General features: G+C 47.6%; 1 long non-coding RNA gene across 1 annotated transcript in view; it reads left to right on the top strand.

Annotated features, from left to right (window-relative positions):
• Positions 1–18056, top strand: part of LOC123464110 — a 68819-nt gene that overhangs the window by 33070 nt on the left and 17693 nt on the right. The window contains exon 2 of the long non-coding RNA XR_006639364.1: positions 15614–16035. This is a non-coding gene — a long non-coding RNA (uncharacterized LOC123464110). The remainder of the gene's footprint in view (positions 1–15613; positions 16036–18056) is intronic.

Genomic DNA, 18056 nt, shown 5'->3' with positions numbered 1-18056 from the left:
GGGTCCTTTGGCTTTGTAGGCAAGCACCTTAACTACTAAGCCATCTCTCCAGCCTTTGTTCTGTTCTTTGGGAAAGAGTCTTGCTATATAGCTCAGGAGGGCCTCAAACTCACAATCCTAACTGCCCCAGCTTTGGGATACTGGAATTACAGGCGTTGTGCCACTCCTGAACTATGATATATTTTAAGTTTCGATTTCTTCTTTGACTTTGGTGTTCATAAGCATGTTGCTTAATTTCCACATAGTCATGAGCTTCCAAAAACTCCTTCTGTGACTGATTTCCACTTTCATGCCATGTATCCAGGAAAGATACTTGTTATGATTTCGATTTCCTTAAATTTATTAAGACTGGTTTTGTGGCCTAAAATGCAATCTACTCTGGGAAACATTCTGTGTGCACTTAAGAAGAATGTGTATTTTGCTGTTGCTGGATGGAATATTCTATAAATATCTGTTTAAAGTGTAGCTCATCTTTTCCTTATTCATTTTCTAGCTGAATGACATGTGCACTGTTGAAGGGAGTATTAAATACATGAACTGTTTGTGCCTTGGAAGATTTTACTGTGCCTGCTTTGAAGGAGTACGAGAGTTGAGATTGTAGGGGCTGGTGAAATGGCTCAGTGGTTAAGGCACTTGCCTGTGAAGTCTAAGGACCCAGGTTTGATTCCCCAATACCCATTTAATCCAGATGCACAAGGTGATACATGTGTCTGGAGTTCGTTTGCAGTGGCTAGAGGGCCTGGCATGTCCATTCTCTCCTCTCTCTTTCTCTCTCTCTCAAATAAATGAATAAAATAGTTTTCTGGCCTCTTTCCACTGCGGATAAATTCCAGATGCATGTGCCACTTTGTGCATCTCACTTCACATGGGTACTGGGGAATTGAACCCAGGCTTTGCCAGTAAGCAGCTTTAATTACTGCTCCACAACCCTCTAATTAACTCTTTTTTAAAAAAGACTTTCTTTTTGAGGCAAGCCAAACAGACTGGCCTTTATTTTTATTTATTTATTTATTTATTTGAGAGTGACAGACAGAGAAAGACAGAGGCAGAGAGAGAGAGAGAGAATGGGCGCACCAGGGTCTCCAGCCACTGCAAAAGAACTCCAGACATGTGCGCCCCCTTGTGCATCTGGCTAACACGGGACCTGGGGAATCGAGCCTCGGATCGAGGTCCTTATGCTTCACAGGCAAGCGCTTAACTGCTAAGCCATCTCTCCAGCCCCCTCTACTTAACTCTTAAGAGGGGAAAATTTCTAGAAATTTAAGGTTGAATGGAAATGATGTCTTCTGAGAAAATTCCAGTAAAAGCATCATAGAGCATATCATATTACTTATATTGATAATAAATGCATGTGTTGTCATTTAACACCACAAAGTGGTTACCAGAAAACTCTAAAACTATGATAACTAGGTACATGTGGATACTAAATTTACATTAATTAAAGTCACATAAATTATTTTTTAAAAGATGTGATCTTAACGTGCTTTGTTTTTCTGCACAGAGGATGTACTGATTAGAAAACAATTGACTTCTAAGGTGATTCTCTCTGTTCTCAAAGTCACAATCTCAGCAGTTTGAACTTTTTGGACACGGCCATTGTGAAGGTGAAGATAGGCTCTAGCGAATCTATGTTCACCTTTATAAACTGTGAGCATGCTGAACTTCTTCCACCCAGTAAAGTAAATAGTTGTGAGTGAAATGCACTCACATTTGTTTCATTTGGATTTGTGAGGGGCATGACCCAGGGTGCCCAGAGCAACGCTGGTGGACAGAGCCAGGGCTCTTGGGCCAACTGGGTGAATTAAGAAGTAACCTGAGAGATGGCTCAACAATGAAGATCATTTGTGCAAGCAATGAGGGCCTGAGGAGTTCCATCCCCAGGACCCACATAACAGCTGGGCATAGCTACATGCGCCTGTAACACCAGTGCTAAAGGGGAGCAGAGACCAGAGAATCAGTGGAGCTGGTGAGAATGTCAAGCTACGAGATCATTAAGAGACTCTGGCTCAAGTAAGAATGGGCAAAAGAGCAACAGAGTGAGACAGCTAATATCGTGCTTTGGCCCCTGCAAGCTAGCACACCTCGCCACAGGAGAGCGCACAGATGCCACACGGGCACAAACATTTGCATACACCACTCACACCATACCACACACACGGGGGGTGGGGTGGGGACAGGTAGGAAAATATGAAATATGAAGGGTGGACGCCACGGACTACACAATAACAGAATCGACAGGTCAGATGTTCACACAGCAACACAGACATCTTAGAAACACAGTGCTGTTTAGAGAGCAAGAAGCAATACGATTTAAAGCACAGTACTGATAATAGTAATGAAAATGATCCACAACCCACAAAGTAGTAAGGGATTACTTGGGAAGGGGAAAGGTTTAGTAAGAGTGGGAGAATGATAAGCGAGGGCAATGGGGATGAATAGGATCAAAATATGTTATGTACACGTATGAAATCGTCAACAACAAAATCAAAGATGTGAAAAAATACCCCAAAGCAAAAGTATACACTTACAAAAAGGTAAACAAACAAAACAATACACGTTAACTGTATGAGGAGGTCTCCAATGGAAAAGAGGACAAGGAAAAGAGGGAAGAGAGATCTAAAGCCTGTTTTATAATATTTTTCAATATCTTTTCCTGTTATAGGAACTTCATATTTAAATTTTAATTCCCCCCTTCTAAATCAGGAAGAAGCCTCAAGCCTACAATGCCATAATAGTCTAAAGGAAAAAATGAATATTCACCACTTTCTTAACTTTTGAAACAGTTTTGAAATGCATTTGTGACTCAAGGAGAAAAGGGGATGGGAATAAATAATGTAACTAGGGAATTTAATCCTTTAAAATGAGAAACAAATTTGGTTTTATTAATAAATTTTAAATTGGGTATTTTCATTGGCTCTGGGATTTATTTACTGTGATCTTGATTTGGATGAGGGAGAATTTTAATTAGTGGCTTTGCTTATTTTTATGGGAGTTAAGCTCTCGATTAAGTTCTGTTTCTAGGGCTAGAGAGATGACTTAGCAGTTAAGGCACTCTCCTGTAAAGCCTATGAACCCATGTTTGATTCCCCAGGACCCACATAAACCAGATGCACAAGGTGGAGCATGCGTCTGGAGTTCGTTTGCAATGGCTGGAGACCCTGGAACACCCATTCTCTCTCTACCTGCCTCTCTCTCTCTCTCTCTCTCTCTCGGAAGTAAATAAAATGTTTCTTTTATTTTCTTTTATATTTATTTGTTTATTTTTGGTTTTCCAAAGTAGGGTTTCACTGCAGTTCAGGCTGACCTGGAATTCATTATGTAGTCTCAGGGTGGCCTCGAACTCACAGTGATCCTCCTACCTCTACCTCCCGAGTCCTGGGATTAAAGGTGTGAGCCACCATGCCTGGCAAAATGTTTCTTTTATAAAGTTCAGTCTCTCGGTAGTTTTGGGTGTGGGCACACTGCTGGCACAGAGCTGGTCACCTGGGCATGACCTTTCTATTCAACAATGACTTTTCTTGGTGGTGGTGGTGGGGTACATATGGAAGTCAGAGGAGAACCTCAGGGTGTCAGTCCCTGCTTTCCACCTTGATGGAGACAGGGTCTCTCGTTGTTTTGCTGCTGCAATCTTTGAGAACCTGACTCCACCGCCCATTACTATATAGGCAACTTGGGATGACAGATACGTGTGCCACTGTGTGTCTGGCTTTACGTGGTTTCTGGATCTGAACTCAACTTACCGGGCTTGCATAGCAAGCGCTTTGAACCGGTAAGCCATCTCTCCCAGCACGGGAAACCCCTCAGGCTCATTTGTCTCTCATACTGCTTACTGCTCTGCTGTTGCGTGCCTGGGGCTCAAGCAGAATTCGGGTCTTTCTGACATCATTTTATACAAGTTTGTTGGCAGCATCTGGACCCAACTAAGTCCCTTGATCAGGTAGATCTTCTGCCCCAGGCTAGCGGAAGGAGAGATCCTGAGCTGGCCTGTCACTCAGGGATCCTTGTAAACTTCCTGGACCATGTCCACAGAGTTAGTTAAGGCATTCTTGTTTTGGCATGAGAAACCAGAAACTCCACATCAAGGCAAGGAGCCTCCCACTTCTTCCCATGATGAAGTTAAGTGTTGAGGGATAGCACCATCAAACATGCTTCCAGAAGGCTCAGGGGGCTTCCAGTAGGGAAAGGTCTTTCCCAGGGAGATGTTCACACCTCTCTCGCTTCCTTGAACTGGGTAGAGAGTACCTGGGTACAGAGCTAGGAGGGGTCATGTCGGCACACTCCGGAGCAGGAGCTGTGAGATACTCAGGCATTGGGTGTGCAAGGCCAGGTGTGCTAATTCAGTTATCTAGGGCTATAAAAACCGAGTGGCATAAAGTAAGAACCGTTTTTGCTGACTCACGATTCTGCAGGTCAGAAATGCGCATGGGGCTCAGGTGGAAAGTTCTATTTAGCCATTGTTCCTTCACAGCCTACTGGCTGGCGACCAGTCTGAGCTGGAAGGTTCAGGAAGGTTTCGTTCTTGTACACAATGGACTCCTGCAGCCTATCTGCCACCTGGCTCTCTGTGTGTTGTCTTCATATGATCTCCCACTAGCACGGTGGCCTAGACTTCCTAACCATGTGACCTCTGGGATGCAAGAGGATGGGACTGTGAGCAAGACCTTTGTGAGAGCCCCCGAGGCACAGTCCCTCCCGTGGTCACATTCTAGCCAGTGTGGGAAGAGCCTGCAGGTGCCAAGACTGAGCAACGTGTTCCTTGCAGCCTAGCAATCTACCGCGAAAGCGTTTTTGTTGTTATTGTTGTTTTCAGGGTGTGCGTGCCTGACGTGTGTGTAGGAAGGTACTGACGTGGAAGCCAGATGTGGCTACTTGGGTGCCATCCACCTTGTTTGAGATAGAGCCTCTTGCTGGACTGGAACTTGCCAAGTGGGCTGGACTAGCTGGCCAGTGAGCCCCAGGGATCTACCTGGCTCTGCCTCTCCAGCGCTGGGATGGCAAGCACATGTCACCTTGCCCAGCTTTTTTATGCAGCTTCTGGGGGATCAAACTGAGGTCTCATGCTGGCAAGGAAAGCATTTTACTGACTAAACTATTTCTCCAACTGGGGCCACTTTTAACAAAAAGTATATTTTTTTTTTTAAGAGAAAGAGAGAATTGGCGCCCAGGGCCTCTGCCACTGAAATCAAACTCCAGATGCTTGCACCACCTACTGGGCATGTGGGACCTTATGCTTGCCTTGCCTTTGTGCGTCTGGCTTATATGGGATCTAGAGTCAAACATGGGTCCTTAGGCTTCACAGGCAAGCTCCTTAACCGCTAAGCCATCTCTCCAGCCCTGGGGCCACTTTTTGAGACAAGCCCTTGCTATATAGCTCAGGCTGGATTTGGACTCGTGATCCTCCTACCTTTGCCTCCTGAGTACTGGGATTACTGCCATGAGTCTTGATTATAGCTAATTCAGCCGGGAGCACCGTTGGTTGGGAAAGTCAAGATGAGTCAAGGATAGAAGCAGAAGGAAACAAGATCACCTTCTAAGTAAGCCACCTGCACTCAGACTGGCTTCATGATTTGAAGGAGATGCAGGGTAAGAGATGGAAGGATCTGGACCACACCCGATCTCAGGAGAAGGTCCCACCCAGCCTGACCAGCCTTAATCTGATCAGGGACAGGATAGTGTGAATCTGTCATTAGATGAACATCGTCTTCAGCTCCAGCTCCACAGCTCACCAATTCTATGGAGCTCCTATTTCCAAAGAGGCCCACCAACACGTCTGCCCATTCCTGGGCGCAGGTGCCACCTCTCTCCTTAATTCTGGGCCAGCCTTGAACTTGCCCGGCCATACACTTTGCACAAACCTGGAGAATCGACGTGTTTATTTAGGAGTTCTGAGTCTAGACCTTAAAAGCTAGTTAGTAGCTTCCACTCTTGGAATCTAGCCTGTACCTTGCTGGAGACACTGTGTACGTGAAAAGAACCGGTTGGACTTGCCGGTCCCAGACACCTGTGAAGTGGTTGGCACAGAGTACATCCAGGTGGAGATGGCAAGAAGACAGTGAGCTATAGACTATCCCTTTAAGAATGGAGGGGTTGGACTGGAGTGATTGCTCAGTGGTTAAGGTACTTGCCTGCAAAGCCTAAGGACCCAGGTTCGATTCCTCAGTACCCTCATAAAGCCAGAGGTGCAAAATGGCAAGTGCATCTAGAGCTCATTTGCAGTGGCTAGAGACCCTGGTGTGCTCTCCTCTCTCTCTCTTTCTCTCTTTTTTCCTCTTTCTCCTTGCAAATAAGTAAGTAAATAAAATATTATTTTTAAACATTAAAAAGAATAAGAGGAGATGGCTAGCAGTTAAAGGCACTTGCTTTCAAAGCTGACTGTCTGGGTTCAATGCCCCAGCACCTGCATAAAGCCATATACATAACATGAGACAGGCATCTAGAGTTCATATGCAGTACCAAGAGGCTCTGATATGCCCATTCTCTCTTGCGCCCTCTCTCTTCTTCCAAATAAACAAATAAAATATTTTTTATATTTACTTATTTGCAATGAGAGAGAGAGAGAGAGAGCTATGGAGAAGAGAAACAGAGAGAATGGGTCTGGGTGCACCAACACCTTAGCCACTGCAAACAAACTCCAAAAGCATGCGCCACTTACGTGAGTTCTGTGGAATCGAACCTGGGTCTTTAGGCTTCATAGGCAATTGCCTTAACTACTAAGCCAGTCACCATTCCTCAGCCCATGTCAATTTTTTTTTTTTTCGAGGTAGGGTCTCACTCTAGCTCTCGAGCTGACCTGGAATTTACTATGTAGTTTCAGGGTGGCCTCGAACTCATGGTGATCCTCCATCTTCCTCCCAAGTGCCAGGATTAAAGGCAAATGCCCCACGCCTGGCAATACTTTTTAAAAAGACTAAGAAGTGGGTCATGGTGGCACATACCTTTAATCCCAACACCCCGAAGGCAGAGGCAGAAGGATCATTGTGAGTTTGAGGCCATCCTGAGACAAATTCCAAGTCAGCCTGGACTAGAGTGAGACCTTACCTTGTAAAAAACAAAACACAAATAGACTAAGAGTGAGGCCTTCCCTTGCTGCTTGGGCAAATAATTGTGTGATGCCATCTGAGGACCATACACCGTAAATGACAAGACAGGGTGTGTGTGTGTGTGTGTGTGTGTGTGTGTGTGTGTGCGCGCGCGTGTGTGTGTGTGTGTGTGTTGGTATGTGGGCTGAGTGTTAGAAGCAGACCGTGCAGGCTCCAGAACGCTCGGAACCTCCCTCCCACAGAACAGACCTTGATGCCACCTGCCCTCCAGGTCCAGCCAAACTGCTCAGCCCTCAACCACCAGCATTGCGCCTTTGCCCATGGGGCCAGCTCTAAGTTCCATGCCAGTGTGCAGGCCTCTACCCTAGTCCTGGCCTGCCAGCCTCCTCCAGCTGAGCCCCATCTCCACGGCTTCCCTTTCCGGCCTACGCCAGCAGGCTGCTCAGCCCCCACCATCCGCCTCTTCAACGCACTCTCTGAACCTTGGCTTTGCCAACTGTAGAATGGGGGCAGCGTCGCCCCCAGGGTTGAAGGAGAATGCAAGGAAATACTCACTCAACACTCCCCAGATACGTGGAATTGGGGCTCGTTCCTCCCACAGGCTCCTGTCACCTTGGTGGCCCATGTTTCTTTCTTGTCCTCACCAGCCCTCTCTAAGGCTTTCAGACCTGTCACCCACGGGCATGCTGATGATGCCGGCGGGTGACGGGGAGATAGGGCTTTCTTAGGTGCCCTTCACAAAGCTGTGCGATTCCTCCCTAAGCTCAGAGCTCCCGTCCCTTTTGTCCAATTCCAGTTTGACAGCGTGTAGCCAGTGTGTTTGACACTGCCGACAACCAAACTAGCAATTCCACTCCAGCTGTCCTGACGCGACTCGTCACCGTCTTCAGAAGACACCTTGGTAATGAGCTCGCTGGGCCCAATTCCTTCTAGTAAAAGCTAGACATGAAGGCCCTTCATCCAGATGCACGGCAGAAGGTGGCATCCTAACCAGGTGAGGGGCAGGTGGTGTGATCTCTTTGCCTTGTTGGGAAGTGGCTTCCTCTGGGCGCCAGTCTTTTGCTCCATGGCTATTTTTATTTCACTGTCTATTTTTGAGGTGTCGTCTTTGTCACGCAGCTCAGGTTAGCCTTGAACTGGTAATCCTCCCGCTCTCACCTCCCAAGTACCACACTGTCACCTGCCTGCCACCATTACTTAAAATCTACGCACGCCGGCCCTACACCCAACATCACCCCCGCTCGAAGCCACTCCTAGCGAGACTTTTGTGTGCACAGCAGGGATGAAATGACGGAGACTTCAGCCCCAGTAAGCTAGCTGTCCCGAGTCACCCAGCCGGGGACTCTACCATCAGGGTGTCCATCTGCCTCCATACTCCACCACGACTTCACGCCTGTCTTCTCAGGGATGCTTGGCCTCTGCCAGACTTAGTATCGCTGTGCTGAGACCTCACCTGTGGGGTCCTAAGCCTGGGCATATCAGGTACCCAGCCTTGGTCAACTGTTTTTTTTTTTAATTTATTTATTTATTTATTTATTTATTTATTTATTTATTTATTTGAGAGCGACAGACACAGAGAGAAAGACAGGTAGAGGGAGAGAGAGAGAGAATGGGCGCGCCAGGGCTTCCAGCCTCTGCAAACGAACTCCAGACGCGTGCGCCCCCTTGTGCATCTGGCTAACGTGGGACCTGGGGAACCGAGCCTCGAACCGGGGTCCTTAGGCTTCACAGGCAAGCGCTTAACCGCTAAGCCATCTCTCCAGCCCTGGTCAACTGTTTTTAAACACACCCGGGGAAGGTTGCTCTGAGTGTCACCTGTGGCCCAGGGTCCCGCCCTGTGCCTGCAACTGATGCTCCGTAGCTCCAGCGGTGTGATCTGTAACGTGCGGCACCTACATGACTAAAGCCCAGTCCCTCCTTGGCCCTGCATACTGCCTACAGAACTCGGGGTCCCAAGGTAGAGCCCACCCTAGGCCCCTGCCTATCACCACTTTGTGGGCCTTCCAGTTAGCCCCTATTTGTACTGTCCCATCTTCTGGAACATTTACGGGCATTGGACCTGCTCTATCAACTCTTTGGACAAGACGCTCAGGCTGAAATCCCCGACTTTGACCTCAGGCCTCTCCCAAGACTCTCCCACCTCCCCAGACCGCCTGCAGAGTGCTCTGCAACCAGCAAACTGACCGGGTTGTTGGGTGCTCAGCGGCCTCAGACCATCTTGCCACACCACAGGCAGAGAGGCGCTACGGCTAGCAGGAATCCTGAGGCCCGGCTCTCACAGACACAGGGAAGTCTGGAGCCTGCATCGGGATAGCCACTTGTGATTAGTTAAATCTGGAAGGTTTTACAGAAGGCAATACTAGAAAAAATATTGTTCCGAGAACTTTTGGCAAGTCCCATCAGACACAGAAGATTTCCCCACTAGAAAAGGTGGCCCTTCCTCACACACCCAGGGTCATGCCATGCCAGTAAAGATTCGATTTCAGGCCTTGCTTGCCTTTTTAAAAAAATATGCTTTATTTATTTATTTATTTATTTATTTGAGAGAGAGGGCGGGATGGAGGGAAGGAGGGAGGGAGGGAATTGGCACTCCAGAACCTCCAGCCACTGCAAAGGAACTCCAGACACATGTGCCCCCTTGTGCATGTGGCTTACATAGGTCCTGGAGAACTGAACCAGGATTGTTTAGCTTTGTAGGCAAACGCCTTAACCACTAAGCCATCTCTCCAGCCCTTGCTTGCCTCTTAAGCTCAGTACCTTGTGCAGTGAGGCATCTGGACAGTGGTGTGTGATGGTTCTGCATGAATAGCACCTGAATGATTTGCTTAAGGGTCTGCTTCTTCTACTGGTCTTGGGACTTTTTTGAGTGTGATAATACTGTTTCCTTAATCTTTAGTAAATGCCAGCAAAGAACATAGCACAGAGGGCTCTTTGAGACCAGTTTAATAAATCCATGCATGCATGAATGACTCTCTCTGCCAGCTGACTCCCTCCTTTTGTGCATATTCATTTAAAGGGATTCTTTTTTACATTTTTTTTATTTGGGGGAGGGGAGAGAATTGGCATGCCTGGGCCTCAGCCACTGCGATTGAACTCCAGATGCTTGCGCCACCTAGTGGGCATGTGTGACCTTGTGCTTGCCTCACCTTTGTGCATCTGGCTGAAGTGGGATCTGGAGAGTCACGCATGGGTCCTTAGACTTCACAGGCAAGCACCTTAATCACTAAGCTATCTATCCATCCCAAGGGATTCTTTTTTAACATTTTATTTATTTATTTGCAGGCAGAGAGAGACAAAAAGAGGGAGAAACAAATGGGTGTGAAGGCCTCTAGCCGCTGCAAGCTAGCTCCAGATGCATGTGGCACTTTGTGCATCTGGCTTTACATTGGTACTGGGGAATCAAACCCAAATCACTAGGCTTTGCAGGCCAGAGCACCTTAACAGCTGAGACATCTCTCCTGACCCCAGTTAAGGGATTCTTTTTTTTGAGGGGGGGTTCGAGGTAGGGTCTCACTCTAGCCCAGTTTGATCTGGAATTCACTATGGAGTCTTAGGGTGGTCTCGAACTCACAGCGATCCTTCTACCTCTGCCTCCCGAGTGCTGGGATTAAAGGCATGTGCCACCATGCCCGGCTCAGTTAAGGGATTCTTAATGGTATTCCACTTAACTTCCTTGAAATTGGCTGGGATGGAATTATTCACACCAGAATAAAGAGTGCACACTGAGACTTTGCCCCTTGGTGTGATCTACACAGCACAGGAGCACCTCCCTGCTCACCATCCTCCCCCAGGGAGGAGGAGCAGTAGCGTCTTGTGGTCTCCCTAGAGCAAGATCCACGGCGTCGTGGGGTTTGTGGATAAGCCCCCTACCGCTCTCCATAAATAAAGGCATCTGAGCAGCTGTCTCTCTGGTGCTGCCTGGCTGACTGGTTGGAGTTATTCTGGGCATTTCTTCAAGTGTCATAGGAACTAAGAACTCACCAGTGACAAGCTGGCAGATTCACTTACAGAACACAGCTCCTGAAAGCTACTAATGATGCCATGAGGAGACAGGGACAAGAAGTAACAGTATTCAGTCTTAAGTCTAAGACATAAATATCTGAAAATGAGAGCTCCCTTGGAGCTAGCTGCCCCATAGGGCATCTAGAGCTTGGTTATGTAAGAACCTCTGCAGCCAAGGGGTCAGCACTCAGCCGCAGCAAGGCAGGGTGTGGGGCCTGGGCCCCAACCTGTCCCTACGGTTCCCCCCAGGGCACATTCCCTGTGCACATACTGGGGGGCTGCTTCGACTGTGACTGCACTCACCAGGAAAGGTGAATACCAGTTGTCCTGTCACCCACATGTCCCTCTGAACAATAGCACAAGGCAAGGTACTGCCAGAATGAATTTGAACATGACTTCGTGATACAGCAGGCAGGCTGCTCCAAAAAGGACAGCTGCAGAAAACAAAGTGAAAAAAAAAAAATACCTTTTTCCCCTAAGGAGACCCAGGAGACCCCTTCCTCTGGGAGAAAGATACCAGGCTTTGTTTTGTATTGCCTGGGTTTTTTTTTGTTTGTTTGTTTTTGTTTTGATGCAGGGTGTTAGGTAACCCAAGTTACCCTCAAACTCACTGCATAACTGAGGCTGTCCCCGAACTCCTGATTCTACTGCCTCTGCCTCCCAAGTGCTGGGATTGCAGGCATGCACCACTATGCCCAGGCAAGACTTTGTAGTCTTCTTGACTGAAGCTGAGGCTCTGGGCAGTAAGCCACCTGGCCTTACTTACATGGGCAGCAGCTCTACCATGGGCTCAAGGAGGCTCAAGCTGCCAGATGTGGTTTTCCAGCGACAAAAGAGGTGCCGTATGCTGGCAAAAGCTGACAACCTGTTCTCAGGGTGCAGGGGGAGCCTGACTTCCTTACAGTACAATGATTTCTGTGATGTGAATATTTCCACCGCTGCCAAATTCTAGCCAACTGACCATTCCCAGGCAGGACATTGGGAACAGAGGCTCACAGCTGCCTCTCATGAGGCAAACTAACCTTCACTTTGGACCCACTCCGCAGAGCTACGCTGGACTCAGCAGCAGGACCATGGATGGGGACACCCTCAAAAGCTAGTGACAGAAATTCAAGCTTGCATGCCCTGCATGCTAGGGCAGAAGATCTGGGAGCCTGGCTTCCTGGGAAAGAGCCATTTGGTTTTAGTCAGCTTTTGTAGCTGGAGACGTCTTTGAGCTTCTGACCACCCCGCCTTCACCTTCCAGCTAGTGGGGTGACTGACAGTCACCACCTCTAGAATTTGTGATGCTTGAGCCCAGGGCTTTGTGTGTGGTAGGCAATCATTCTGCCAACTGAGCTACATCCCTAGCTGTGGTAGTGTGAATGGGTGCCCCCCTGCATACATTCAGGAGTTTATTAAAGCTTGTCATTTCAGTCTCCTTCCGCCTGACTGGAGGAGGTGTCACTGGGCAGATCCTGAAGTCCAGCCCTAAGGTGTTTGTTGCTGGGGTTGGATCTGAATTCCAATCTAAAGATATGCAACGTGCTTGGGCTTGGCTTGGGTTCAGAAAGTGTGCTTGCTTGTGATGTCGGTGGTGGCTTTTCTCTTTTCTCTCCGTGTGGACCTGTGAAAGCAAGGAAGCTGCTTCTGCCATGATGCTTCAATAAATCCCTTTCCTCCATAAACTGCCTGGTTTGGAAGTTCATCCCAGCCATGTGGAACTGACTGCGGCACTAGCCCCAGAATGATCCATTTGGACATGAGTAGGAAGTCCCAGCTTTGGCCATATGGAGCTGAAGACACAGGCTCTGCTGAACTTTCAGAACTATGTAAATGGCCCTTGCCCACCCTCAGGGGGTATATCTGAGTAGTGACTCGCCCACGGTGTCTGGAAGCTCACAGACAGACTGAACTTGGCGCTGAATGGTTCGTGCACGTCACTCTGAGGTAGAGTCCTACCTGCCGCAGGGAGATCGCTGATCCTTCCGATGTCTCGGGCAGCTGCCCTCAGCTTTCTCAACCTAGAAGAGAAAATGAATCAACATTCCCGGAACCATTCGGCCCAACAGAATGTTGTGTGGGCCACGAGGAGGAATGCCAGCCCAGTAAAGAACACTGCCACACATTTAGATAGTATCACATTTGCAAAAAGCTTCCATGGACAGGCCTCCTGTCATCCTCCCTGTGGGTGATAGTCCCGTGTCACGGAGGAGGACAGGAGCTCCAAAGGTTTGGGCACACGGAAACAGGCAGTTACCCTAGTTGCCCATCCCACTGTGGCTGCTCGGAGGTGGAAGAAGGGATGTCAAGACAGGGAAGGTAAGCCGGGCAAGGTAGGGCACACCTTTAATCCCAGCACTCAGGAGGCAGAGGTAGGAGGATTGCCATGAGTTCAAGGCCACCCTGAGATGACAGAGTTAATTCCAGGTCAGCCTGGACCAGAGTGAGACCCTACCTCGAAAAAAAAAAAAAAAAAAAAAAAAGATAGGGAAGGTGAAGCCAAAGGAGGGTTCTAGAAACTTCCACAAGAGCCAAGCCACTGAGGCTGGATTGGAACACAGGGAGAGCTGTGGGGGCATGAGGGCAAGATTACAGGTGCTTTAGGGACAGAGGCATTATGGGGCTGGACACTGAGGTTTTGTCTGGGGCGCCAGAGGAATGGGGCTGCACCTCACCTGGGCTTTCCAGAAGCAACAAGGCTAAGAACTAGGAGGCAGTTTAAGAGACCAGAACAGGTCTACAGAGACAGCAGATCTCCTCAGCAGTTCTCATCTCTCCTTCCTCAACAATGGGAACCCATGTTGGACAGAGACCTCCATCTGAGGAATTATTTCCCCAGTATCTCTTTCTCAATGGCCAACAAGGCTAAGTGGAGGGTTTTGGGTGGACTTTCAGGGCTTACTTTAAAATAAAATTCAGAAAACTGGGTGTTGTAGCAGATTCCTATAATCATACAAGAAGCTAAGGATCAAAAGTTCAAGACCAGGGCTAGGGAAGATAGCTCAGTGGTTAAGGCACTTGCCTGAAAAGCCTAACGAACCAGATTTGATTTCCCAGTACCCACATAAAGTCAGATGCACAACATGGCACATGTGCCTGGAGTTCATTCACAGTGGCTAGAGGCCCTGGCATGCCCATTCTCTCTCTCTCTTTCTCTGTCTCTCTCTCATCTGTCTTCTCTCTCTCTCTCTCCTTGCAAATAAAAAAATTAAAATTATTTTTTAAAAAGTTCAAGGCCAGAATAAGTTAAAAAGGAGACATAAAGGGAAGAGAAAAGAAGGGAGGAGGGTACTTAATAGGTTGATATTGTATATATGTAAGTACAATGGTTGAGATAGGGAGGTAATATGATGGAGAATGGAATTTCAAAGGGGAAAGTGGGGGGGGGGGAAGGAGGGAATTACCATGGGATATTTTTTTATAATCATGGAAAATGCTAATAAAAAAATTTAAAAAAGAAAGAAAAAAAAACAAAAAAGAAAAAGAGAGAGAGAAACTAATTGAGAGGGTGAAGGGAATATAAAAGTGAATGGATTTGGAAGGGGAAAGTGGGGGAGGGGAGGGAATTATCATGGTTTATTGTCTATGAATATGGAAGTTACCAATTAAAAAGGTTAAAATTTTAAAAAAAAAGTTCAAGGCCAGGCTGAAGAGATAGCTTAGAGGTTAAGGTGTGTGCCTGCAAAGCTATATGACCCAAGTTCAACTCCCCAGGGCTCCTGTAAGGCAGATGCACAAGGCAGTACATGAGTATGGAGTTTGTTTGCAGTGGCTCTATGCCCTGGTGAGCCCATTCTACACCCCCGCATCTCTCTCTTTCACTCTTACTCTCTCTCAAATAAATAAATAATATTTTTAGAAAATTCAAGCCAGAGCTACATAACAACATATATATATCAAATAAATAAGTACAAAATAAAAGGCAGCCAGCAGGGTAGTGTCTTTATTTCTTTCTCTTTTTCATCTTGTCTGGAACTTGACAGCAAGTAGTTACTATTAGTAGTAGAAGTAGCAGCATTATTGCCTAATCAACAACAATCTTGGGACCTTGACAATGAAAACAACTTGTTAAAGAAGTTGGAGCAGAAAAATAGGACAAGAGGGCTGGAGAGATGGCTTAGTGGTTAAGGTGCTTGCCTGTGAAGCATAAGGACCCAGGTTCAATTCCCCAGGACCCATGTAAGCCAGATGCACAAGGTGGTGCATAGGTCTGGAGTTCATTTGCAGTGACTGGAGGCCCTGGTGCACCCATTCTCTCCCACCCACCCCCCTTCTTTCTTTCTTTCTCTCTCAAATAAATAAATTAATAAAATAATTTTTAAAGACCACTGTGTCACCACAACCAACATGGACCATCTACTTCCAGACTCCCTTTACACGAGAAAACATCCCACCACACCTGGCTTGTTCAGGCATTTAAAAGGTCCCTGGAATGACTTCCAGGCAGGGAACAGCTGGAGCGAAGATCCTTCGGCAGTGAGTGAGGCAGACATTTGGGGGTGGGGGGATTGTTTGTTTTCTCCTCCCAGGGCTAAGCTAGGTTTCTTGGGCTTTTATTTTCTTTAGCCTCTTCCTCTGCTATTCCCCAGGAGCCTCCTGGGAAGACGCACAGGACTGCAACGCATCCAGAGGCATTATGGGGCTGCAAGCCGAGCTTCTGTCTGGGGCGCCAGGGAAACGACGCAGCACCTCGCCTGGGCTTTCCCGAAGCAACAAGAGCTAACAGCCTGAGCCCCAGGGTCATGTCCTCCTTGTTCCTCTGGATATTTCCATCTGTGCCAGCCTGTCACATGTCACTCAGTGGCACTAATGACCCCAGGGAATGAGAGGACAGAAAAAGTCAGGAAGCACAGGAGCCTCCTTCTCAGCTTGCAAAAGCCTGGTACTGTGTGCATTTGCTAGGAAATTCAGATCACCAGCAACAAAAGTCCCTGTGAGCTTCTGACCCAACAACAACACATCAGTCAAAGGCCACTGAAGAGGTTACTGGCTTCTGAGTTCCCGGCAGCAGGTAAGAAAACAGCCCAGCAATGCCTCCAAAGCTATATTTAAAAAATGCATTTCAGGGCTGGAGCAATGGCTTAGCGGCTAAGGCACTTGCTTGCGAAGCCTGAAGACCCATGTTTGGCTCCCCAGATCCCATGTAAGCCAGATGCACAAAGGTGACACGTGCACAAGGTCTCACATGCGCACAAGGTGGTGCACGAATCTGGAGTTCCAGTGCAGTAGCTGGAGGCCCTAGTGTGCCAATTCTCTCTCTCTTTTTTTAAAAAAAAAAAAAAAAAAAAAAGGCCAGTATGTTGGGCTTGCCTCAGAAAAGTGCATTTCAACCTGAATGTTATCACAGGGCAAAGTATCAATGAAGAAGAAGAGCAGGTTAAAGACACTTTCACACGTTCAAACCTGCACAGACTCAAACCTTCTGTTTCCCACACACCCTTGGTTCAGGGGTTTTATGGGGTTTTGTTTTTGTTTTGTTTTTTTGTTGTTGTTGTTGTTGTTTTTTGTTTTTGAGGTAGGGTTTCACTCTAGTCCAGGCTGACCTGGAATTCACTCCATATTCTCAGGGTGGCCTCAAACTCACAGCTATCCTCCTACCTCTGCCTCCTGAGTGCTGGGATTAAAGGCGTGCGCCACCATGCCCAGCTTGGTTCAGGTTTTATAAAAACAATATGGAGAGACACAGGAGTCAGGAAGCAAGGTGTCCAGTGCAGGAAAGCACAAAAGGAAGCTTCAGAAGAATCTGTCCACAGCTGGGGAGATAGCTCAGTATGCTTGAGGGCCCGAGCCCACTTGCCAGAACCCACGCAAAACGCCTGGCTTTGCGCTGTGGACCTATAATCCCGGCCATGGGAGATGGAGACCCAGCATCTCTGAGGTTCACTGGCTTGCTAGCCTAATAGAAGCAACGAGCTCTAGGCTCAAAGAGAGACCCTGTCTCAAAGAATTAAAGTGAAGAGTGACGGAAAAAGACACCAGTGTCTACCTCTGGCCTTCACATGCATACACACATGTGAACCCACACACACGCAGGCATCCTCACATACCAACATGCATACACACATGTGCACACAACAACAACAACAAAAAACAAAAAAGAAGGAGGAGGTTGGGGAGATGGCTTGACAATGAAAATCACTTGTTTGTAAAGTATTCAGGTCCCAGATTCGATTCCCCAGCCACCCACATAAAGGCAAATGGACATTGTTTGTGATTATGATGGTTTGATTCAGGTGTCCCCCATAAACTTAGGTTGTCTGAAGTGCTAGGTTCCCAGCTGATGGACGGGAATTAATGTCTCCTGGAGGCGGTGTATTTTGGGGGGCGGGCTTATGAGTATTATAGCCAGTCTTCCCTTGCCAGTGTTTGGCACACTCTCCTGTTGCTGTGGTCCACCTGATGTTGGCCAGGAGGTCATGCCCACCCTCTGCTCATGCCATCGTTTTCCCTGCCATCATGGAGCTTCCCCTTGAGTCTTTAAGCTTTTCTTTTCTCCACAAGCTGCTCTTGGCTGGGTGATTTCTGCCAACAACGCAAACCCGACGCAGCAGTGCTGGAAAGAGACCCAGGCGCCCCCCACACAGACCTGCACCCACATGCACACAAGCATATACGCACGTGCAAGTAAATAAATTAATGTTTAAAACCTAAAATCCTTTCACGTGCTAAGATAAGCCTGCTTGCAGATAGTTCCCTAATTCCCAAGCAAAAGGGCCTATTACTCTTATCTTAAGAAAAGAAAACCCATAATGCAAAAATCTTTTCAATGAATGGATTTATTCTTGAAAAAGAAAACAAAAAGCAATGAAAAAAAAAACCTATATAACTGACAAAAGAGTAGCCAGTAAATGGAGCATATAAGAAAAGCTTTCAGCCAGCGTCAAAGGAGGATTGGCAAATGCCAAGCAAAACCAGGCTCCAGGCCCAAGAGTGGAATTGGCTAGAAGAAGGGAGTCACTGGGGCTGGAGAGATGGCTTAGCGGTTAAGCGCTTGCCTGTGAAGCCTAAGGACCCCGGTTCGAGGCTCGGTTC

This window comes from Jaculus jaculus, chromosome 10 (assembly GCF_020740685.1).
Source record: "Jaculus jaculus isolate mJacJac1 chromosome 10, mJacJac1.mat.Y.cur, whole genome shotgun sequence".
NCBI lineage: Eukaryota > Metazoa > Chordata > Mammalia > Rodentia > Dipodidae > Jaculus > Jaculus jaculus.
Note: the sequence above shows the minus strand (reverse complement) of the source record. Positions and strands in the feature narration are given on the sequence as shown.